Here is a 26336-nt window from a genome sequence, read left to right on the forward strand (position 1 = left end):
TCTCAAGCATACTTATCGATAAAGTCATTACACGGGTTTATTTATTACATAATCCCAAGGATTGTGATACGAGTGACTGAGTACAAGCCCCTTGGGCTAAAAAGGAAACAATCAGAACAGCGAAAGCAGTAGCTAATCTTCTGGGCATCTTCATCTCCTCGACACTCCTCCACAGGCAGCTCGGGCCATCCTTTTCTTCTTCCTTCGTCATCTTGGTGGAATCCTATGTCCGGATCCTGTATCTAACAGACTATCCCTAAGGACGGGATAGGTTCACGTCACCATCCGTATGCAGCTTTTTGTGGATGCATCGGGATAAAATATAGCCAAGGATAAGGCTGAGGTTTCCTATGCAAGCACCAAGCAAGTATATAAACATATTGTTAGCTTAATGGGAACTGGGTACCCATAATCCTGGACTCATGCGCGATTAAAGGAGAACGTGGACCGCCAGCCGCATCAACCGGCAATGTCAGCCGAGTGCGGCCGTGGGCCCGCACCACGAACGTCCACACACAGGGTGTGGGCACCTGCCAGGAGCGAGCTGGGCCTGGCCCGGCGCACGAAACCCGGGGTGGACATTTTCTTCCCCGCGAAGACACCCGCCTGGTAAAAATATCTCTACCAGGAGGTTACTGCGCCTCGCCGCAGGACTCTATACAGAGCACGAGAGGGTGTGCAGCTTCCCCGTAAGAACATCGTGATTACGGAGAATCCGTGCGCTCAGAGGATAAGACAATAGTCGGCGGACAGCTTATCTCTGTGCTGTCCGTCCCATCGACTTGAAGATGGACGGTGGCTGGGACCCACCTCCATTTACTGCACCCCCGATGCGGTAAAGGCCGGAGTCACCCCGGGCGGAGCCTCGGGGTTGACCGGGGTCGCCCCGAACAAGGAGGATCCAACAGATGACCCTGGATGTCGCCGCGTGGCCACACTCGTGCCACCCCGAGCACCCCCCCAGGGACGCCCCGGAGCATTTGGATCGAACAGAAGGCCCCGGAGCACCACGGGACAAAGGCCCACCGGCTAGTGTCTACGCCCACCCCGGGCTCTCGCGGGGTGACCCCGGACGGTTCTGACACCGGTGGGACCCCAGGTGGCTACTACAGTAGGCCCGACAAGACGCCTTCCTACCTGACAGGAGCAGGGCGGTCTGGAAGACGGCTCCCACCATGCAAAGGACGCATTCACATTAGTTAGAGAGCAGCAGAGAAGGCAGATGTAGTCTATAAATAGAAAGATCTCCGGACATGTATGGGGACTGATCTTTTCGGGACCTAACTAGTACACAGGTTCCGGGCTTGGGCTTTCCAACTCGGGACCATCAAGGATCCAACCACCACACATACATGACGTAGGGTATTACGCCTCCGGGCGACCAGAACCTATCTAAATCCACTGTCTCAAACCCGCTTCCTTAGAGGAGATTCTTGCGCGGTTTATACTCCTGGCCAAATCTCTAAACGGGGATTCCCAGTAATCCCTGCTAGTGGTAATCGCACACCGTCACATATACTTCAACCAAACTCCTCGACGCGGGTCATTCCGGCATCCCAAACTCCCGGTCCACTCACTTCTTCAGACTAAGCCTATTCCGCTCATGCGGTGCGAGAACTCACTCCCCGCACCTCAACTGCTATCCAAGCAGGTATAAAGACTAGAGGGAGGTAAAAATCTCTTTGGAAAAACTACTCTATGAAAGTGAAGCCGGATAAAGAAGTGTACTTGTCCGAGTATGCGGCTATACATATAGTTTTAACTCTGCAGAGCTTGTACACCTGTACCCATATTGGCGCTCCTTAAGTACCCATTTTATCCCTTGTTTATCCTTGATAATGGCATGAATTTAATATCAAAATCACTAACCGTCCTAACCCCGGCCTAATTATTGGTCATTTTCATATTTGCACATATATTTTGGAGGAACTTCATTTTTGCAGGTTTTTGGCCTATTTTGGAGCATGAAATGACGAGGCCCATGATTGAGCGCTAACACGGAGAAAGACGAAGGCCTAAGCCCAAAGGAAGGACCAAAGCCCATGTTGATTCGAAGCACATTCATGCACATCCATCCTCCAAGAGAGCCCAAAGGACCAAGCCACGAAAATGAGATCAAGATACTTCGGGATTAAGCAAAGCAAATGAAGATTTAAGGAAGGATTCCCTATCCTATCCTTTCCTCGAAGATATCTCCAAGATAACGACGTCCAAAGGGGTGCAAACGTGAAGGACATAAACTCTAGAAGATGCGAGGAGTCTACACGAGAAAGATGAGACCGAGGCGGGCCCAAAAGAGGGTAGGCCGGCCGGCCTAGGCCCATGAGCCGGCCGGCCTAGCCCGGTTCCGAGGCAGTTCGACCTCCCCTTTGACCGATGGCTTCCTCGGCTCATAAATAGCTCGCACCTTATTCAACTCGGGGCATCCATCCACCTAGAACTCGATGAAAACCTAGGGCCAAGACCGGAGGGAGACGGCGGCCACCGCAAGTCTTCGAAGTTGTCTAGGAGATGGCTTAGGCCGCCCCTAGCCGCCATGGCCTCCCTGCGTGGTTGTGTCATGGTGGAGTTCATGAGCTAGTTGGAGTCGTCGATGGTATGTACTCGGTGGTGACGATCCAAACGAATCTATTATGCGAATAATGTCTTCTTGTCATCCGATCTATTTAGCGATCAAGTATCTCCTGGGTTGACGCTTGGGAGTACCTCTTTTGTTGATTTCGTTCTTTCTTTGGTGCACTTGTTCTTAGATCTATTCTTAAGATAGGTCACTTAGGGTGTTCTTGTAGCCATGGTGGCAAGGGGTTCATGCCGGATATACCAAATGGGTTCGACACATCTTCGTGTTCTGAAACTACTCTACCGATAGGGAGCGCCGTGACAGGGCGTGGCCTATGTAAGATTTGGGGTTTCGAGGGTCAATTTAGAGGTCGCGATTTAAAGAGGCTTTGGATGAGATGCATGTTGTGCTTACTCGTTTAGCTAGAACTACAACTAGAATGCGTGTGATAGGCTTAGTCATACCTTCGGTCATGCTTTATCCTTACCGATGTTCATGGATGGGATCAACCTTTACACAACACTCATATCTATCAAAGGTTTACTCTATATGTGCAATTCATGCTTCATGTTAGGATAGATCCGTTAGATTAGATGGAAAACCTTAGGTAGTTCTTTGTCGATCCACGGATTGATAAACCTTGGGGGAGTACTCTAAGGGAAAAGCTACCACGATCCGTGCGCTTGCAGTACATAAATTGGGGCGCTAAGGAATGTCAACAAGCTTTTCTGGCGCCGTTGCCGGGGATCGGCAACTCGAACCTTAGGGCGATCTATCTAGTTTTTTGGACTAACCCTAATTTTTATTATTGCATATACCCTTGTTTTCTTGTTTGTGTCCTTGAAAGCAGGTGGAAAAAGCTAGACACCAAACTTGGACTTCGAGAAGTCCATAATCCACTTCAACAAATTTCAACAATCACCAACAAGATGATCGAGGAGCCTCGACATGGAACATCAACAACGTCCACATCGACATGATGGCAACAACATCAAAATTCGCTCTTTAGTGGTAGGTGCTAACTTTTGTTAGTGGCCCAGCATCCGGTATCGAGTCCCCACTCCCCAAAGCAAAAGATGATAAATAAGGTATGCCACCATGTCAATTAATTTTGAAGACTAATGTTTCTTGGAGATTTGTTTGTTCAAGCAATAGATGTGAAGTATGCCCAAAAAGAAAATCGTGCGATGGGATCATCATCATCTCCAAAGTGCTGCTGTTGTGATGAGATTTTCATCCATGATCAGAGAAATACCATGAGATAAAATTGTATATTGTAAAGCTCCATCAAGTCTTCTTTCCAACGCATCAAGAATCGTGAAATTTGAGATCGATGTGAAGAGTTATGGTAAAATCTTTCAACGCTGCGCGTTCTGAAATGTCTCGGGACAGATTGTAGTGCCGGAGTAAAACGACCATAACTTCTTCATCCGGAGTCCGTTTGGGATCAATGACCACTCGTTGAAAAGGTAATTTCATAAGGCTTTCCATGGAGTAGAATTTTGGTACATGTTCTGTGCAGGATGATCAAGGAATTCAACGAAGAAGAGGCAGCAACAAATAATTTAGAAAGTGATGACGATGTCGCAAGATGTTTGGAGGACCTTGTGCACAAAAGTTGATGATTTGAAGTTGACCAACGCTGGAGCCAACAAGATTAGAGGAACCATGATGCCACCCATCTTCTCCATGGGATGCTCAAGAAGCTTCTAGTCGAGTGCAATCAAAGAAAGAGACCGCTCTTATGATCGACACGAAGCACGGGTGCCTCCTTCGATCCCAACACCTTAGGCAAAGCAAGAACCATGGAGACAGACCATTGGAGCCATGCTACTCGCTAGTGAATCAATGGTGGTGACCTTGAAGCCAAGGATGCACAACAAGATGCTCCAAAGACCACAAGATCAAGATCATCGACATCTTCGGATCGATTCGTAAGAAGTCATTGTTATCATCAATATTCTGCTCGACCTCAGAAGAAAATTGCAGTATATTTTTGTATATTAAAAATACCCATGAAGTTCCGGTTCCAACGAATTAAGAATGAAGTCAATCGAAGTTTCCTACAAGAAGTTATGGCCAAAACATCCAAGGTCGTGCACTCTGAAATTTTCTGGACAGCACGCATCGCTAAAGTAAAACGGTCATAACTCTCTCGTTTGGACTCCGTTTAAAGCGAATGACCACTTGTTGGAAAGGTAATTTCATAAAATTTTCAATAGAGCTATATTTTGGTATATGTTCAATTCTGTATACAGGGGGAAATCCAAGGCAGGAGCAACATAATGGGAGCAAGATAGAGGAGATAACGATAACGACTACAAGGAGGAGCTTGGGCAATGCTTTCATCAAGCTTACATGATCAAATTCAGAGGAGAAGAACAAAACAAAGACCCCAAGTACATCGACAAATAAAGACACAAGCGGTGTACCTTCGACAAATGAAGATGTTGCAAGCAAACCACGATGGATTACAAGAGGCGACATCAAGATGCATGGAACACCTTCACCTCTTGCATGAAGGACCATGGCTTCGCATCAATTTGAAGGTAAGAAAGTCGAGATCTATGACTTTAAATGAAGCGCTTTGCGGGAGGCAACCCGATCTTTTATTTTATTAATATGACCGTCTACATTGCACTCTTTAATCGGAATATCAAGTAACACTGTACCATTGCTCTAACAAAACCACAACTTCATGTTGTTCATTCTAAATGTTATTGAGGGAGCACTTTGCTATTTGATCTTGGGAAACTTGTAGACCTTTTTGTGTGCCTATTAGTGTTTTGAGTCTTTCTCTTTGTGTCTTTTTAGAGAGATTTATGAAGCATTTGCACCACCCTTTGATTCTAAACTTGTGGCTAGTTAACTTAGGCTAACTTTTTGTTTTGTTTTAGACCACTTCATCATGTCATATCATTTTGTTCACCCACCCCGTGTTGCATTGCATACCATATTGTTCGTCTCACCCTTGCATTTCATTGCATGTTGCATTTTTTTTAAAAAACTTTTTCTAAAAACATTGACTAGCCTCGCTTTTGAGATCCTAAAACTCTTAGGAAAACCACTCATAGAGCAATCCTAAAACCATAGGTTATGTTTTTCATTTAAAAAAATCTAACTTTTGTTTCTCTCTAGTTTTTTAAAAAACCACCTTAGATAGAATTTCTATACCCAACACTCTCTTCAAATTTTTTGTTTTAAGCCAAAAAAATATAGGAAACCCATAAACCTACATCTAAAACCTTGTTAGCTCGGTTGCTTGGTCCTTTTCGATAAATAACATTTTCATTGACAAAAGTCTCACTTCTTATGAAGTGTTGCGAAGGCTTTTTGTCACTCTTAGCAATTGTTTTTGAATAAGCTAGTTGCGGAACAACATTGAAAGGTCCTTTCAACCATGCTAACACTTGTTTTTGCTAACTTTGCATTTGCACTTTGCATCCATTCCATTGTTCATGCCCTCATTTTGCTAGCTTGGTCTCAATCTTATTGATGTATGCTTTCCTATCCATGTAATGCTTATCATGATAGCATTTACCTTTTGCAATCTTGTGTAAACGTGGTGTTTAAACTTGTTTGCGGACCTCCATCTTTAAGCTCTTTTGACCAAGATAGCAATCCATTTTGTTCTCATGTTGCTTTAGGTTGATTTATAAGCTTTGTAATGCGCTTTACCTTTCTTGTGTCGTGAAGAATTTTTAATCTTGAAATGAACATGGTGTTTTGACCTCGGTTATATCTTTATGGCTATATAGAAAATTAAGCAACCTAGTTGTAAACCTGGTGTTTAGAACTTGGTGCAAACATTGCCATTGTTTATATATCTTCCTTTCATCTACATTTACACTTGCACACATGTACACTCATCAAATTTCGCTAAGCTAGCTATCCCACAAGTTGAGATTCTAGGGATGGTTGGTTTGTTGGCTTTTGTCTCTACTCCCGACCATCACCCCGGGGGTAGTGTGTGCACTTGATTGTTTTGCAGGCATGACAAAGCATTCCCATGAATTCATGATCAAAGAAGAAATCAAATTCGTCAACATCTCCAAAGTTCGAGAGCAAGCCCCGCTGTTTTCATCAAATTTTGCACATGTACAGAGACGTACAAGGAAGAAAAAGTTAATATTCAGAAGTTCCATGAAATTCCCGTTCCAACGCATCCAAGATCAATGAATTTGAAGACCCGTACAATGAGATATGGCAAGAACATTGGACATTGCGCGTTCTGGAATTCGTCGGGACAGATTGCAGAGCTGGGATGAAATGGACATAACTCTCTTGTTCGGAATCAATTTTGGGCGAATGAGGACTCGTTGGAAAGGAAAATTTGTGTACTTCGCAATGGAGCAATGTTTCAGTACATGTTCTGTTCGGGAAATTGAAAGAAAAATTCGTGAAGATGAGGCAGCAATGGGACAACGAGGAATTGAAGGAGGCGACGATGATGTGAAGCAATGATTGGGACCACGACTTAGTACAAGAAGTTGAAGGAAATTGAGGCAACAAAGGTGAAGACACATTGAAGATGATATTCATACACATGAGGGAAGGACTTCAAGAATTGCAAGATGGTCCATCTTCTCCTTTCACACCTAGCATCATACTAAGCATGGGGGAGGATTTTGTGGACAAGGAAGAAAGATCTCATGGAGTAAGATAATCACGGTTTCCACAAGATGCTCATGATTCTTCTTCCATGCTTAGCACAATGCTTAAGTTTGGGGGAGGCCGCGCTACACTTCATTACGAGCATCGAGAAGGACGATAATTCTTCCTCAACTCTCTCTTTTTCTAAATGCTTGTACATATATGCCTTCAACCATAGATGCAACTTTTGTATATATCTCTCAACCTATCACATGGCTTCTAGGAGGACAACCTAGTTTTGTTTTTGTTTTCAATAAGTGTAGGATCACCATAATTTGTGCTCACCACATTGATACATTTTGGCAATGCCTTTTGCTTATGGAAAAATGATGAAAGTTGCTGCTTTGTTTTACCTACGCTATGTTGTATATGACTTGACCATTTGCTCTCAATTAAATGGAATTAAAATGATTAAATACCGGCTCTTTTATTTGTGGAGGTTAAATGACTAAATTCTAGACCCACATATTCTATGTTCCTCTTTGATTTAAGTCTACCGATGACCTTACACCTTGTGTTGTTTAATTTGAAAACTTAATTCCTATGCTATCTACATTTATGAATCTCTTGCAAAGTTCTACCTACCAAAGCCTATACATACATATTCTTTCATGATGAAACCTTTAGATTGCAAACTTATATTTTGATGAGTTGGATTAAGATTGATTTCTTTGGTATGAGACTAAGAAGCTGGTCATTCTGTTTTTTTGTGTAACCTTCTTTTTGTTGGCCTATTTATCCATGCATTGTGAGTTTCTACTTCGGGAATTTTGCAAACCTCGCTGGATATCCACCCTAAACCAAAAATAACTTTTTGTGATTACCTCCTTGACCACAACCCAATTGGAGTATGGATTATCATTTCGACGGAATCAAAAGAATCAAGGGCACCATATAAAGAAAAGTTTTGGGAGACAAGGCTCCCCAGTGATTCAAGAGGTTCTACGAAGAAGAAGGTGAATTTGAGATACTTACCCTAGCTAGTTGGTTCTCCCACTATTCATACTCGAGGACGAGCATTCGTTCAAACATGGGGGGATGGCTGGGTAAGTATACTATGTTATCAAAAGTTCTAAGGAGCAAAAGGAAAGAAAAAAAGAAAGAAAGAGAAAAATAGAAAAATGAAAAAGGGAGAAAAGAAAACAAAAAGGAAATAAAAAAAGAGAAGAATAAAATGCTCCTTAGCTCTTTTTGGCTTCATTAATTTTCCAAGTTACTTTGAAGAATTATTCCATACTCAAATCTTCCAACCATGTGCAATCCGATAATGAGAACTTCATTTGTGTCTCGGGATCATCCATTTGCCACTTACACATGTCCACCTATCTAAATGTGTGTGTTTCATCTTTTTCCCTCTTCAACATTATTTTCCAATGACCTTTTTGACTAGTCTCGGTAATTCCATTAGATCTCTCTCTTAGTTTGATAATATTTCAAGTATAATGTTTTGCTAGGATTGTTTTTACCTACCAAGCTCCACATAAGCCTTCCACTTTTATATATGAGTAGAATAGGTTGAAGACAATCTAATGTAGGCTTGAGCGACTTGATGAGATTAGTGTTTCCATGATCTTTTGCAAGAGAACCTCACTTATGTTTGATATGCATTCTTTTGAAAACTCTTCACGATGAAATAAGGTAAAGGTTTGAAGTTCGCTTAAGTTTGAGAGCATGGCATTTATTTATTATTGTGCCTTGTTCTTTAATTGCTAGTCTATCTTCCATAATGAAAAAGTAGCCGGTCACAACATGAACTTAAATGCTAAATACTTGAGAGAGCAATATGTCTTGTTATGTATCACTAAGTGCAGAGTGGACATTGAGGGGCAACGCTGATTTCTTTATAAGCAAAGCTCCTGGACTTACTCGAGGACGAGCAAGGTTTAAGCATGGGGGGAATGTTGGCGCTCCTTAAGTACCCATTTTATCCCTTATTTATCCTTGATAATGGCATGAATTTAATATAAAAATCACTAACCGTCCTAACCCCGGCCTAATTATTGGTCATTTTCATATTTGCACATATATTTTGGAGGAACTTCATTTTTGCAGGTTTTTGGCCTATTTTGGAGCATAAAATGACGAGGCCCATGATTGAGCGCTAACACAGAGAAAGACGAAGGCCAAAGCCCAAAGGAAGGACCAAAGCCCATGTTGATTCGAAGCCCATTCATGCACATCCATCCTCCAAGAGAGCCCAAAGGACCAAGCTCACGAAGATGAGATCAAGATACTTCGGGATTAAGCAAAGCAAATGAAGATTTAAGGAAGGATTCCCAATCCTATCCTTTTCTCGAAGATATCTCCAAGATAACGATGTCCAAAGGGGTGCAATCGTGAAGGACATAAACTCTAGAAGATGCGAGGAGTCTACACACGAAAAATGAGACCGAGGCGGGCCCAAAAGAGGGTAGGCCGGCCGGCCTAGGCCCATGACCCGGCTGGCCTAGCCCGCTTCCGAGGCAGTTCGACCTCCCCTTCGACCGGTGGCTTCCTCGGCTCATAAATAGCTCGCACCTTATTCAACTCGGGGCATCCATCCACCCAGAACTCGACGAAAACCTAGGGCCAATACCGGAGGGAGACGACGGCCGCCGCAAGTCTTCGGAGTTGTCTAGGAGATGGCTTAGGCCACCCCTAGCTGCCATGGCCTCCTTGCGTGGTTGTGTCATGGTGGAGTTCATGAGCTAGTTGGAGTCGTCGATGGTATGTACTCGGTGGTCACGATCCAAACGAATCTATTATGCGAATAATGTCTTCATGTCTCCGATCTATTTAGCGATCAAGTATCTCCTGGGTTGACGCTTGGGAGTACCTCTTTTGTTGATTTCGTTCTTTCTTTAGTGCACTTGTTCTTAGATCTATTCTTAAGATAGGTCACTTAGGGTGTTCTTGTAGCCGTGGTGGCTAGGGGTTCATGCCGGACATACCAAATGGGTTCGACACATCTTCGTGCTCTGAAACTACTCTACCGATAGGGAGCACCGTGACAGGGCGTGGCCTGTGTAAGATTTGGGGTTTCGAGGGTCAATTTAGAGGTCGCGATTTAAAGAGGCTTTGGATGAGATGCATGTTGTGCTTACTCGTTTAGCTAGAACTACAACTAGAATGCGTGTGATAGGCTTAGTCATACCTTCGGTCATGCTTTATCCTTACCGATGTTCATGGATGAGATCAACCTTTACACAACACTCATATCTATCAATGGTTTACTCTATATGTGCAATTCATGCTTCATGTTAGGATAGATCCGTTAGATTAGATGGAAAACCATAGGTAGTTCTTTGTCGATCCACGGATTGATAAACCTTGGGGGAGTACTCTAAGGGAAAAGCTACCACGATCCATGTGCTTGCGGTACATAATTTGGGGCGCTAAGGAACGTCAACAACCCACTCGCCCCGAGGTTCGCCAGGAACGACGCAACTAACTCCGGGGCACCGGTCTACTGTAATGAAACTAACGGCTACGGCCACCATCCTGCTTTCTCAGTCTGGGTGCGCCATCCCACAAGAGGTCGCCCAGGACTGTGAAGCCTTCTACAGTCGAATTCCGTCGAATCCTGCTAATCAGGAGCCATAGGGTCACCTCTCTCCCCGAAACACTGATACCCTATCCTCCTGCAGGTATGTTGCCGTGCATAGCTAGCTCGGACCGGGTCCATCCGCATAATGGATAAGTGGTGTGTACGTTTAACATAGTTCTGTCTCCAGGTCCACTATCTCGGTCCTTATGTTGCTGAGGCTAGTATCTCCATCCAAGTGCGTATCCGTCAACACGGTCCGCGGTCAGCACCCATTACAGGTATTGCCCGCCAATCTCCGACGTGGTTCCCGAAGGAACGCCTCCCCGAAGGGATCCTGCACCCGCCACAGGTGCTCCGGCCGGGCGGCTTAGGCACCAAGCTTTGTGGCTCCGCGAGCGGGCGGTTTTGGTGGCCGACAACCGGTGTAGGGCAGCAGGTGTGACGTACGGCATCAGCACGAGGCGTGGCAGCAGCTGCGGGGGCCTTTGTCGTGGAGCGGGGGCGGTGCTGCGCGCGCGGAGGCGGGCGGCGCAAAAAGCAGAGCAGGTGGCACCGGGCAGAGGCGTCACCCGGGAGGAGGAAAGGCATACAGGGGCGCCTAACGTGCGGGCCCTAGTGGCCAGAGGCACAAGGCGGAAGAGAGAAGGAGCGAGCGACTGCTGCTAGCAGCCTGCACACGCTAGCGGGCCGGCGCGCATTGCTGGCCACGCGAGTGGGGTGACGGGCTGGCACACGGGAAACGGGCCGTGCGGCCAGGCGGGGCTTTTGGCGAGCCGGCTCGTCACGAATCGGGCTGCAAAGCTCCTCTAGGCCGGCGGTTTGTGGGCTGGACGGATGGGTTTGGCAGGCCGGGGTCAGGGGGTTTCTGCCGGCACGTGTGTAGGCTGAAATTGGCCTTTGGGCTGGTTAGGGGTAGAGCTGGGCCCGGATTTAAGTTGTATGATACAATTCAAATTAAATCACGCCCAAGGTGGTTAGCATTTGAATTTAAATTGAATGGCACAATTCAATTTAAATTTCACACAATTTTACGCAATGAAAATAAACCTAATTCGAATTTCAAATAAACAAGGTAGAGTGAATTAAATCTGATTAACTCCAAATATATTCATACTAGCAAATATTATTTTGTAATTTAATTAAAAATTTTAATTACTACGAATTTAGAGGGAAGAATTCCTATTTAAGTGGATTTGTTATAGCACCACCACGATTTTTTTAAATTCACATTTTTTGACTTTTTAGCATTCCGAAAAAATCTGGGGTGTTACATTCATCTCTAGTTCTCTCTTCTAATATTCGGTCGTTTGTAATAGAATTAGACTATGGTTACCAATATCTGCTTGAAGTATGTTCCAAGTTATCGGATATATGGTTCATGATATGGTTGCATTATCATTCGATGCTTGCATTGCATGATCGCTCTGTGCTTGCGATGGTTAACATATTGGCCTTAGAACTCTATCAACTACAGTATTCGTATGTTTGTTCTAGTGTGATGTCTGTCCATTCGGATGGTGGGGGCTCCGCGCGGGATGCTAGAGTATCGCTTACTAATGTAGATGTGGTGTCTAAACTAGATAAGTGTTGCTGGATGTCACCCTTTCCCACGGTTTGTAGAGGTAGCCGGTAGGTGGTGACTGTCCTGTCCGAGCCCTAGTAATCCTTCACGTTCGGTTTGGGGGGTAGGAGGTACATAAAGCCGCCTAGGTGAATGGGCTTCTCCCGTCAGCTAGAGAAGTGATCTCCCTGTTGTATTAGTTAATCTTTGACAATCTAACCATAAGATAGCATAGATATAGCTAGCCTAGCACATCTGTCTCGAGCTCTAACTTTTGCCTTTCTCCCTGCCTATAGCATCTTTTATATATTTATCTCTGAGGGTAGTTTGTGTGTGTGTCACACTACCTCCTACCATGTTATCTTTTTTATCCCTATTTATGCAATTGGATATCCAATCTAGATCAGTTCATTAACTAGCCTATGTACTTCTGTCGCGGGATTTTTAGGGTACCCACAGCCGGGTGGCGGAACGCACCCGCCTATTCCCAGTGAGGGAGAACTCGGGGAAGTACTAGGCGGTTAGGCTAATCTAGCACTGAGGCAAGCACACAAGAACACACGATCTAGAGTGGTTCGGGCCGCCGGAGCGTAATACCCTACATCCACTGGGAGAAGTATTGTTCTTGGTTGTGTATGAACCTATCCTCTGCCGGGCCTTGGCCTTTTCCCAGCCTGAGTTTTCTTCTAGCGGGCGCCCCCCTTTTATAGACCAAGGGGTGCGGATACATTGGTCGCTGAGGCCCCGACAAGTGGGCCCAACGTGACTGTGTAGCATACTGCGCAGAGTACTTAACTGGCTACAGTAGTTGTGAATCTTTTCTCCGATATGCTTCCATGCCCTGCTGCCCCCCTGACTCAGGGAGGTCTTCTCTTGTCCCGTCAGCAAGGTGCCCGTTGGGGAAACGTAGCTTGCGTCGTGGCCTGTTAAGGCTATTATGTAGGCGTCATAATGGCAGAAGCAGAGCCATCGTGTCCATTTGTCATGGCAGACTGACAGGCACGGCGTGGGCGGCGCCAGCAGCTCCACTATATGTCTTGGTAATATGCGATAAATAGTGTCCCCTGGTCAAAGAATCGCCTCGGCTTCTGCTATATCAATGCGGACGTCCACCTACCGCAATGAATGCAGTGGTAGGTGAACCTTAGTATGGAGACCAAGCGGCCTTATATACGTGTCTGTGCTTGCAGCCACGTGGCAGCTCCGGACCACCCCGGGGCGGGGTGTCAATTCCTTCCCTTAGTGAGGGGTCCGGTTACTATACAGGGGGTCCGGGACCCCATGGGGGGTCCGGGACTCCGCGGGGGTCCGGACCTCCACGGGAGGTCCGGAGCCCTCGGCTGTTCGGGCTGAGCGCCTGCTTCTTCCGGAACACGTGGTGCTCCCAGACCTTTGCCAGCCGGGGGACGGGTCCGGGACCGTTGTCAGGTGAACAGGGCTCCGGACCGCAGGGGTCCGGCTGTTTGGACGTAGTCAAGGATAACCACAAGGCTCTTGCCTAGACACAGCAAGAGGGGGTACCCCAGTCCTGGGGCACCGACAGTGGCCCCCGGGCTCACCTCGGGAGAGGTACGAACCCGCGGGTGGGGCCTACTACCGTGATGTGTTTCCACGCAAACTTGATTGCGTCGGTGTGCTCATGCAGAGAGCGGGCGCTCCGGACCCCTGAGGCCGGTACACCTGTTGCCAGGTTCAGGTACTAGAGCGCTCTCCACAGGGCGACGAAGGTGTAGGCTTAGGGTGCGGAACCAAGCTAAGCGGCTACACAGACTTCGGATCGCTCAGGGAGCAAGCACCACTTCCCGGACCCGGCTCTTGGCGACCGTGGCGAGCGGTCTCCGCCGTAGCGGGCCACCGGAGTGGACTTGAGTCGACCGTGGCGAGTGGTCTCCGCCAGAGCGGGCCACCGGAGTGGACTTGAGTCGACCGTGGCGAGCGGTCTCCGCCGGAGCGGGCCACCGGAGTGGACTTGAGACGACCGTGGCGAGCGGTCTCCGCCGGAGCGGGCCACCGGAGTGGACTTGAGACGACCGTGGCGAGCGGTCTCCGCCGGAGCGGGCCACCGGAGTGGACTTGATACGACCGTGGCGAGCGGTCTCCGCCGGAGCGGGCCACCGGAGTGGACTTGAGACGACCGTGGCGAGCGGTCTCCGCCGGAGCGGGCCACCGGAGTGGACTTGAGACGACCGTGGCGAGCGGTCTCCGCCGGAGCGGGCCACCGGAGTGGACTTGAGACGACCGTGGCGAGCGGTCTCCGCCGGAGCGGGCCACCGGAGTGGACTTGAGACGACCGTGGCGAGCGGTCTCCGCCGGAGCAGGCCACCAGAGTGGACTTGAGACGACCGTGGGAGCGGTCTCCGCCGGAGCGGGCCACCAGAGTGGACTTGAGACGACCGTGGCGAGCGGTCTCCGCCGGAGCGGGCCACTGGAGTGGACTTGAGACGTTGCTGACGATCCGATGGTCCAGGCTAGCCCTTTCGGTGGCAAGGCCAATGAGGATGCCAGTGTTCATCTCCAGTAGTTCTTGGAGCTCTGCAGTACTTTTGTTATCAAGGAAGTATCTCAGGATGCAATCCGGCTCCGGCTGTTCCTGTTTTCTCTTCTAGCGAGAGTGAAGCAGTGGTTCTATGCTAACAAGACAGTTGTGGACACCTGGGACAAATGTGCCAAGGCGTTCCTAGCAAAGTTTTTCCCGACGGACAAGACCAATGCTCTTCGTCGAAGAATTTTGAGTTTTCAGCAGGCATCAAATGAGTCAATTCCTGAAGCTTGGGAGAGACTTCAGGAGTACATTCTTGCGTGTCCTCACCAGGGGATGGATAATTGGCTCATTCTTCAGAACTTCTACAACGGGTTGACTCAATCCTCCCGTGATCACGTGGATGCTGCTGCGGGTGGAGCTTTCTTCTCGCTGACCATTGAACGAGCTACATCATTAATCGAGAAGATGGTGTCCAACCAAGGTTGGAGCGATGATCGTCTCTAACCATGTCAGTGAGGCATGCACTCCGTCAAGGAGACTGACATGCTCACTACGAAAATTGATCTCCTCCTCAAGAAGTTCGAGGATTATTCCCAAGACAAGGCTCAAATACAGACACTTCAAGCCTTGGAAGTGATGCATCCGGCCCAGGCGGGGTTGGCCGAGGCCCAATAAATTAAGGTTGCCCGGACTCCAACAATTCTTAGTGCACACCCACTCGGGGAAAGGCCCAATGTCCCTAAAAGACTAGTCCAATAGGGGAAGGGTTGCTCTCCCTTTTAAGGTGGCTTCCTCCTCCCAAGCTAAGCAAGGTGGGATTATTCAGAGGCTCACACGGTCGCCGCCCGACTACAACTGGGCTACTTGGCCCTTTTTTGTTGCGTCTTTGCCAGCAGGTAATTGATGAGGCCATCTCAACTAAGCAAGATGTAAACCAAGCATATGATGTGGATGATGTCAACCAAGCAAGAGAACAAGTGAACATTGGACCAGTTACACATAGCTGAGCTATGAAACTACAACAAGAGGTGAACGCGCCACTTTGTAAAATACATTTTAATATTAATGAGAATTATATACTGCCTAAGTCGTGCATGTTGCTACTACTCAGGTTCACCAAAGAGGATGATAAGAACACAGAAGGAAAAGATTACATAGAAGGATCACACTCGAACCCGACTAGTCCCGCAGAACAGTCCGAAAGAATCAGTCATAACTTTTGATTCCCAAAAACTATAATGGTCAATAAGGACATTTTCGAATGCTTATCAAGTCTACTTTCCAATGGAATATATGCCGAATACTTTGGATTATCCATTAATGAGATCTGAGTACTTTAGTGAAGACTGGTCAGAATGTCAACAATCTGCCAGACATTCAACTTCCCATACAAAACTGTACCACTATACAATATTTCGTGCTTCATACTGCACATGGTGGGAAAGCTTATCATGTTAGCTTTCCAACACAACAAACCTCATATCATTTGGACTTCCCAATAAAGAGTTAAGACCGATTTAGTGGAGACTGCATAGAAGGCCAATAGCCACGCGAGGCTCCTCGGGATTTCAGTTCGTGGTGACTTTTGAGTTACCATAACTCCAGAATCTCTAAGAGTCATTCACACTCAACAAGGAGGGATGTTCCTTGTATAAGTACCCCATGTATCTCAGAGATTAATCAAGACTTTGATAATGAAATAGAACCCCTTTTGTTCAACTGTGTGCTAACAAATTCAGAGAGTGATCTCTACCCCTTTGCTCTTGTGATTTCCCTTGGGATTACAGAAGCGGCCGCTTCATCGGCGTCCAATCCGTGCTCCTGCTACCCAATCCTTGCTCCTGCTACTTCATGTGCAGGCTACGTAGGTTGGTTCTTTGAAAGTGTGATTGGGCGAATCCTTGGTTCAGGCTGCCGTATAGAGACGGTGGTTGGCTCCTTGTGCGTGTCGTCAGGTTGCATTAGTTATCCGGCTGCTTGCAGCTAGTTATCTTGGCTGAGATTTCAGCTTGTTATCTTGTTCAAGATCCTACATCGTGAAGATCGGGACCAACACTCATCATCTGGTATCAAGAGCTGCATTGCCACGGTAGGATTCTTTACCCTTAGCTACATATATTTTTATCTTCGTCCTATCCACCATAAAGCCAATAAAAATTCTGTCATAGCCTTTTGTCTCAATCTGTTTATCTAGTGAGTTTGGTTAAGTTTCAGTCCATTAGAGTCTTTGTTTAGTTGCTGATCATATCATCGTTTGCTTGTCCTTTTGTGCCTTTCATATCACTGAAAAATTCTCACAAAAAAGTAAACCAATTCTATCCTTTGCGTAAACTTTTGTCCTATCAACATATATAGCTGCTGGTTGCATGAGTTTATCTTTAATTTTTGCAAGTATTATATCTGCTCTTGTCTTAGTATTGTAAAAAAAAAGTCAAAAAAAGAGGAAAGAAAAGTTGTAGAAAAAAATTATTGTGTTGAGAAAGTTGGAAAAAAAGGAGGGAGATCAGATTGTTGGTATGCAAGTGTTGAATTTTCATATCAAGTTGTGTAACCAGTTTGCTATTTTCCTTTGGTGCAGTTTTTGCTAGGAGATTCCTTGTGAACTATCCATCTCTAGCATAATCTTTGTTTGCATCAAGTCTGAAATTTCTTTTGCGAGTGTGTTGCATCAATTATATCTTCCATATCTTGTGATCAGCACTAGGCATTGGATCTCTAGTTTGGATTGCTATTTAACTTTACAACAACTAGAATTCAGATTGCCCCTTGTACGGTTTGCTTGATCTTGTATTCGCTCAGTTATCACTACTCTTTACCACCACACGGATTACTTCTGTGATCTATAGGAAAACATAAGAGCTTTGGTTGGTAAGAGAAAGTGAGGTTGTGAGATCCACATAATTTTCATTCCACATATAATTGCTATTTTGTTCTCACTAACCATACAGAAAGATGTCTGGACAACCCAATTTTGATGAATGTGTTACCATTGCACAATTCAATGAGATGAAACAAAGCATGGAAGAAAGGCAGGACATGTTGACACAAGATATTCAGGCCCTTATGGTTGAAATTAGAAGACGTCTCCAACCTCATGATGGTGCAAGCAACCATGGTGATAGTGAAAAAAGTGAAGGAGCTGCTTCTAGGAGAGCAAGAGAGCAAGGAAGGAGGAACCGATATGGTGCTCATGGTAGAGGAAGGGGACAAGGTAGAAGACATAATGAGAGTGATGATTTTGAAGATGTGGATGTCGTAAGATCACCGCACGCAGCTCAACGAGTTAAATGATGACACCTGTCTTCAGCAAAAAGCCAAGTGAAGGTTACCAGAGCAGAGCACGCACGTCTCTTTCACCCCCCCACCCTCGCCTTTTATAGGGACGATAAAACCGTACAGTAACTTGGCAGCAAAATCGAGAAGAATACAAACCAACACCCAATTAAAACTCACCTCGTCAATGCTCAGACCTTCACAACCTTCGAAGTTGCGGCAAATCATTGACGTGCGAGGGGAGAAGTTTTCTCCTTAGGTTGCCATGCGAATCCTGATCGCTGGCCAAAACGGCCTACGGCCTTTCTCCCCGGTGAGGGGCTACTATTGGGGATCGCTACCTCCGGAGGTGCCATACCCGAAGGTCACGGGCAGATTGGTAATCGCAAACAACCTTCGATCATAACCTTCGATCTGTCGTTGCCACCTGTTGTTTTGCAGATCGGAGGTTCTTCCGGTACGCCGCTTCCATACAGGACCGACGACGTGGAACCCTCGGAGAAGAGCGAAGGCCCCTCGCGACCGACGACTAAGGGGTGAGGATGCCAAGGACCTTCGGCCTTAGATCGAAGGTGTGCGGCCCAAAGGACGGAGTGCCCCAAATCTTTCCGAAACCTTCAAAGATGCGACGGAAGTGTGAAGATCATGACTCAAGCGGGCTTGCGTGCCGTGAATGGAACTTAAGCTCGGAGCGAGTACAAGGACCAAACAATACCTTCGAAAGTTGATATAAGAGAAATGAGCATGGGCGAAGGCGTAATTGTACTAGAGATCACCTAGAAAAGACTAATTAGGACCCTCGAAAGTGCTGATGGAAGGTGAAAAAGCATGGGCAAGAATGTAAATGTACCTCAGGACTTGGGAGTATAAACGCCCCTAGTTTTCTTCACTGTAACAACTTTTTGATCATCGGAAAATTCCCACCGTGTTGTTGCCCGAAGGTCATTGAGCTTTAGTTTTCCTTTTGCTTGTTTGGGGATTTTTATTACCTTCGGAAGCGAAAGACCCAACAGCAATGATAGCATAAAAGAATTGGCCAGCTTATAGTAGATGTAATCCAATCCCTAGATAAATTCTTCCACCCGCAATCACAACAAACCACGATCAGAAGATGGGGAACTCCGAGAATTCCAAGCGACGCACCCGAGATGTAGCAATTCGATCACGCGCTCGACACAAATCCGAGAGGAATCGGCGGGGTATATGAGATCAGATGTTCTCTCGTTTGTAGGAGAAACCTTAGACAAGAGACACAAAAATATTGTAATCTAATTTGATACATAGCTGATTAACAGCCCTTTATACGCACGCAGGCAGGCGTTGGACTCTGACACATGGACTCCTGATCTGAGGCCCATGACCCACTTAAGGATGGCAGCGGGGCGGGTTTGGGGCGGGTATTCGCGGATTTCGGGTTTGTGGGTTTCGAGTTCGGGTTTCAATCTTCGCCCGCGGATTTTTGGGTTCGGGTACCCGAAATAGTTCGGGTTTGGGGCGGATTTCAAAATTGACCCGCGGATCACCATTGGGCCTGCGAAGCAATCAGCCCAACAAAGGCCCACGTTGCAACCCTAACTATATAACCCTCACCCTCCTCACCCGTGACCCTTCCCTCAGACCCTCACCCCCATTCCCCCGACCCCCCGTGACCCAGCCCCGCTTGGCCGCCAGCCGCAGTCCGCTCACCTCACGCCCTCCTCATCGGCTCATCCACATCCTGGATCTGCTCGGCGCTTGCCTGCATCCCGACGGCCGGCGGTCGGCAGCCCGCTCGGCGCTTGCACAGGCGCGGAGGCACCGCCCGCCCGCTCGCCCCTCATAGGCTCAGCGCACCGCGCACGGCAGAGGGCCGGATGCCCGCTCGACTCTCGGCGCTCACGCAGGCACGGCGCCCGCGGCCCTCCCGCCCGCTCGCCCCGCCCCACACTGCTCGTCGGCGGTCGGCTCGGCACACGGCAGAGGTCCGGAGGCCGCCTCACTCGGAGCCGCGGCCACACACAAACGAGAAGTTAATCTTGCTGTGTGGTGTTGGTTTGTTTGTAATCCCAATTATTTGTAATAATCTTGCTGGAATGTTGCTTTGTTACAGTCCATGTTTGTTGACTGTTTTGCTGTTCATGGTTGTGGAAACTTGGAAATAATGTTGCTGGTTTGTAAAACATTTCGGGTTTCGGATTACGCGTTCGGTTTTGGGTATCCGCGGGTTTCGATTTTGGGCATGAGTTTGCACCCGAATTGGAGTTCGGGTCGGGTTCGGATTTTAAGTTCGGGTTTCGGTTTTGGGTGCCCAGACACTTCACTCGAACCGAACCCGACCCGTTGCCATCCTTAGACCCACTAAACAACGTGACCAGGACCCAAACTAATGAGACCAGGCATTAAAATAATAATGGACAGTCGACTCCAACTTGACATAGCTAACAAAGCATTTTGACTATCACGTAACTAACCTGGACACATATAAATTATTCCAGAAGCTTTGCTTGTCACGTTCTTCTTCTAGTAAGGACAATGCTGCTGCTCATAATTAAATTGGTAGCTCATCATCAACGTACACTTGCATAGCTCCAATAAAACTATTTTCTCTCCTTCTTTTCATGCGAGCCGACCCCCAGCCATGTACAAGAACAAACTACTCCAGCGATAGCCAGTAGCCAACTGGCTATTGCTGATGGCCGGTGTGTGAAAACATCCCTAGGGGGACGGATCGACGACGATGACAATGTCGCGATCCACCCATAATAGCGGGGTTCCCACAACACCGGCACAGGGAAGGATGAGAAGGATGGACGCCCGGACAAGAAACCACCGGCTTTTTCCTAGCACGGATGCCACCATGCGACACCAAGCAGAACCAGGGCAATCGCCTCACGACGAAGGTGGGTCGAGTCCTGGTTGTCGACTTCCTCTTCTCCATGCTACTCCGCTCGTGATGGATCCACTAATAGTAACTAGCAAGGGACCGGCGAACGGTCTGGGCTACAAAGGCCTTTGCTCTTGGAGGGTTGAAGTAATCAGGCGCTATGGCCCAAGAACAGCTGGGTGACGTGGTGCGAAGCTAAGGAGCCCAGAACCCCTATTTATGGTCATGCGGGCGACCCGTGTGGCCAAATGGCTCACCGCACCAGGCAGTAAATGTGCGCACCTACCCCCACTAACGCGCCTTCCACGACAGTACAGCGCGGGGCAGGTGCGACATGACGCCACGAACGGGCGGCAAGCATGCCAGGGCCACATGTGCGCGATGCACCGTCACCAAGATGGATACAATGGCTGTTGATCAAGAATCCACGCCACGGTGGCCTCCGTCAGCAGAATCCCACTCAAGTACCTTGGTGCTGACGGTATTGGATGGGGGAGGCGGGAGCCTAATGGGGGCACTAGCACCAAACAGGCCTACGCAAGCACGCTATTGACCGGCTCAACAGCATCTTGCCCGCGCGTCAGGCGCGATAAATTAGCGCTTTGATAGGACGGGACGCCCAAATTCAAAGCATCGAGCTTTGCGATGATTACTCTCGACGGGACAGGACGGTTGGATTCAAAGCATTGAGCTTCGCAACGCCCTTGGAATATACCCTCTGAGCAAGTCTTCGACTCGCTCAGAGGCTCGGGGGCTACATCTAGTGGGTGCGCTCGTGCGCACCACCGGAGCTCAAGAGAAGATCGACCGTTCCCCAAGCAACCCCAATCAATGGAGAAGAACCGGGTCACGACGAGATAACCCTCTGCTTGAATCCATGAATCTTCCAAAGGCTCAGGGGCTACTATCATGTATAAATATCACGAATACCTAAGACGGAGGATTAGAGGGCCAAGCAGTCCCATCAGGCGAGCTGATGGCGGTATCAACGAGTCTGACCCACACAGAGGGGCTACGCCTCGTCCAACCTAGGGAGGTGGATTCATTCCGCCCCGACCTAAGGAAGGAATCCACTCCCCGCCCAACCTATCATACATGCCCCACCTCGCCAGGTGGCGGGGCGAACGAGGAGGCTACACCCGATCTGAAGCAGGGACCCATCACGACCCGCGTCGTGCAGCGCTGACAGCGGCACAAGTGGATAGGGGACCGGGCGTGCTCTGGTGCCGCTTGCGCTGACACGGGGCACAGTGGACCGCCCCTTCCCGTCACGTCCTATGGCTTTGTAGGGCGTAGGGTAGGGGTCTGGCGTGCTGCACCAAGACCAAGACACCGCTGCGTATCTCGCTTCGCAGACCACGGGGTCAAACCGGACCCGGTCGCGAAGGCGGAGGGTAGCGATGGCAGGGTTAGGAAGACCCACAACGATCGAAACGATGGAGGAGGCGCCACGCGGACTCTCTCTCTCCCCTCTCTCTCTACAACTGTACACTGTTCTCCTCCCTGTCATATAAAGGGAAGAGAATAGGCTCTCGTGGGGGGGATCGAACTCAGACTAAACACACGAGACCCAGGGGAGATCAGGTAGACGGCTGGTCACCCCCTGAAGCGCACAAGCACACTCTCGCTGCTGGGAAAGAGGAAGGCAGAGCTCCAAGCAGCTCTCACCGGCAGCTGCCCTAACCAGATGAGAGCTACGAACACCTTTCCTTTCCACCGATCCCAAAGACTTGGGATGCCCGTCCCTCTCTTGATCGTTTGTAACCCCTACTATAAAACAGTGCAAGATACAAGAGCAGCACAAACTGGACATAGGGTATTACGCCTCCTGGCGGCCCGAACTAGTATAAATCCTTGTGTCTTCCTGCATTAACATCAGCCACTAAATGCACATCCACAAGAATCACTAGCCCGTGCTAAAAAAACACCGATAGAGACAATCATGTCATCATGTCGTCGTCCAATCCTTCCTCTTCCTCAGCAAGTGGCACAAAGCTGGCGGCCGCCTATTACTGGCTCATCGACGCTCTGAACAAATCCATGCCTGCGAGCGCCGCCCTGGCCTCTTGGCGCAATCCATGTCAGCCATCACGAGCCACAACCGCAACCTCGCCATCTCCTCCTCCACCAGCCCCGCCACGCTGGTGGCAGCGGCCAGCATCTCAGGCATCGCCGCCAATGACACGTAGTAGTCCATCATGCCGGCCACGCGCGCCATGAACGCCATCACGTTTGGATCGACAAAATGCTCCACCACCGCCATCCTCCGCGTCTCCTCCTAGAGGCATCACATGGTGGCGTACACCTGCCACGCATCCACCGCACGTGCGGCACTGCACCGCCTACCGCCACAGCTCTACCTTCACTATCTATTTTTCCAAACATGTCCGTCTCTTTTGCCAAACATGTCCCTTATCAAGAATGCGTAGCAACCCCAGCACATATCTGAATATCTATGTCGATAGCAATCTCTTAGGCTGTATTTTGGTTAAATATTTTGATGTGGATATTTGCTTGGTTGTTTAATTTGCATCATAATTTGTCCCTGTACACTCATTTTATTAGTGTTAAAACAATCGAATGGCCATTCAACTAGTTATACACCAATCGTAATCTTTATTCTGTATCGCTAAATATGTTGCAAATAGCAACTCAATTATAATCGTGACATGTCAGATCTCCACGTAACCCATAGTATGCGGTAAGCTTACTCCCTTTCCACCTCACACGTGCTCGCACGCCTCCCACACCCCATCGATGTGGGCCCCATGAAGGAGACTCCCTTTGCATGGGCTCCAGGAGGCCAGGCCAGGCCTCATCTTCCTCGTCTTCTTCCGCCTCCACTATCCTTTCCAGACTTCCAGTTCCAGCCATGCCCCAGTGTCCCGCCTGTCCGTCAGCTTCCCGCCGGCGCGCACGGAGGAAAAAGCTCGTGATATCGATCCCTTGCTGGGGATTCGGCTGACGACAAGGTCAGATTACCACCTACCGGCCCCTCCTACCTTGCATTCGCGCTCAGATCGGTTCAAGATCTGGTTTGAGCCAGCAAATTCCCCCCTCCTCTTACTCTTCATCACAGAATACATGGGTTGAGTTCTATCCCCGAGGGTTGCGGCAGTTTTCCACGGATTGGGCCCGCCCCTCCTCTGGATTCTCTCCACCGGTGCATGGGATTTGGTCAGGGATTGGTGCCCCCCGGAATTTCACATTCTGTCATTGGTGTGTGGTCTAGGCCTCGTTTAGTTGCCCATGTAAAGTTGTAAAAATGGAATCTTTGCACATTTGAAGTATTAAATATAGACTAATTACAAAACTAATTACAAAAATAGTCTGTAAACTACGACACGAATCTAATGAGCCTAATTAATCCATCATTAGAGCGTGTGTACTGTACCAATTACTGTAGAAATTTAGTGTCTAATCATAGCCTAATTAGGCTCATTAGATTCGTCTCGCAATTTACCAGCAAACTATGTAATTTATTTTTTATTTTGTCTAGATTTAATATTCCATGGATGTCAGACTCTTTTTCGATGTGATAGATTTGGAATTTTGAATTTTACAAGGGATGGCAATTGTACCCGCGGATTTCAAACCCGGTGGATGCGGGTGCGGGTCTGAAATTTAACCCACGGGTGCACCCGCACTCGCACCAGCAATACGCGGGGGCGGATGCGGGTCGAGAATTTTACACGCGGGTGAAACCCGCACCTGCACCATACCTAAATCCTGGCCCAGATAACATTTTGGCGCAACTCATTTACCAACATATAAATACCTGTATGTAACCCTAAATATCATTTCCCAATCCCAGTCTCCCCACCCGCAGCTGGCAGCTCATCTATTCTCAGCCGCCACCCACCAAGGCAGGGCTGCCCACAGGTACCAGGCTGCAGCGCCACCCACCCGCCCCACATCCCGGCGACCCGATGTTGACACCATTTTTTGGCATGTGTCAAAAGGGAATAAGGAAATAGATATCAGTTTGTGAAGATGGTGCTGGTTTGCAGGAAAAAGGGATCGGTCACGATTTGGTGCCGATTAGGTGTCTCAGCATTGATGGACGGATTTGGATCGAGACGACTTTGGTTCGGAAGGTGGTGTTTTGTTTATTAGAATAGTTTTGTTTCTTAAGATAGAATTGTGCTTTGTCATAATCGGCTAGGATTGTGTTAGCGTAATCTTACGATAGAAATGATGTGTTAGCATGGGGTATAAATATGAGCCCCCGGCTATTGTAAAGATTGATACACATCCAACAAACACAACTTTACCACTTGCAATTTACTTTCTCGTTGGCGACTTCGCCATCTTTTTTTTCTTTTCCTGCAAGTTATTTCAAGCTGATCAAGGACGCCTCACATTCGAGCGACTTGGTTTACTAGTAAGTCTTCGTTTACCGAGTAAATCTGAGCTTGAGCTTCTGGGCGCATCGCTGTGGCTTCGTTCAGATCTATTCAAAATTTACCGAATTTATCTAAGCTTTGATCTCGGGCGCATCGCTGTTTTCTCGTTTAGATGTATTCAAAAACTACCTAGGTTAGTGATCTGTTTAATCGGCTGTAAGCTCCTTGTCTATCACGATAAACCTTGGAAAGCTGATTAGATTGGTTACAAGCTTAGCTTTGTCCAGATCCACACATTCGTAGGTTTGTACATTGTCACCTGGCCCGTGTCGGCTCAAGATCTAGCCGTCTAGTTGCATACCGGTATCGGCAGCTCATTGCCGATTCCCTATAGATTGCCTTATTACACGCTTTTTATACCCGATCTGCTGTCGTTTTCTGTATCAGTAGAGCCTTACCGATACGCCGCATAAGAGTGATTCGGAAATCCAGCTGATACACTCTTGAATTTGACTGTTTGCTGTTTCCTTGTCAATTTACATGTAAAATTGACTGGCACGCTTTGGTTTGAATCAAGTGCAGTCCGAGCTTGGTGTACAGGGCTCTCGGGTCTGGTGTGTGATCATTTCGCGTCAACACATCTTTTGGCATGCCCGGTGGGACCAGAAACATCAAGATGTCAACTGAAGAGAAGGGTAAGGTTTCCCCACAGAACCAGATCCCGATCAACAAGGACCAGCTAAAGGAGGAACAAAAGGCAGAACTCAAGGCAGCCATTGAAGATTATGAGCGGCGGTGCCTTTTATCCTTCAGCACCAATAGGACCAATAGGAGTGGAGAGGTATTCAAAAAATATGATTTTTCTACTCTTCCACCATATGATGAGTCACAGAAGGAGGATCGGATGGTGCATTTGATGAATCAAGCGATCGGGCAAGCTTTCTTGAGTCATGCTCCAATCATGGCCAATTCTGTCAACAATGCTGTGCTCAAGACGCTGCAAGATAGAGGGATGCTTGGCTTCGTGGGACCGGCCTATCAACAGGCCAGTCAGATGGTTTTTTCCCCTACT

At 47.8% G+C, this 26336-nt stretch overlaps 1 non-coding gene across 1 annotated transcript; it reads right to left on the minus strand.

Moving 5' to 3' along the window:
- Positions 1 to 15010: 15010 nt before the first annotated feature.
- LOC120643189 lies at positions 15011 to 15117 on the minus strand. Its single transcript, XR_005662879.1, has one exon. It is a non-coding gene; the product is annotated as a small nucleolar RNA R71 (small nucleolar RNA).
- Positions 15118 to 26336: the final 11219 nt, after the last annotated feature.

The sequence above is a fragment of the Panicum virgatum genome, chromosome 7K, assembly GCF_016808335.1.
Source record: "Panicum virgatum strain AP13 chromosome 7K, P.virgatum_v5, whole genome shotgun sequence".
NCBI classification, from domain to species: Eukaryota; Viridiplantae; Streptophyta; class Magnoliopsida; order Poales; family Poaceae; genus Panicum; species Panicum virgatum.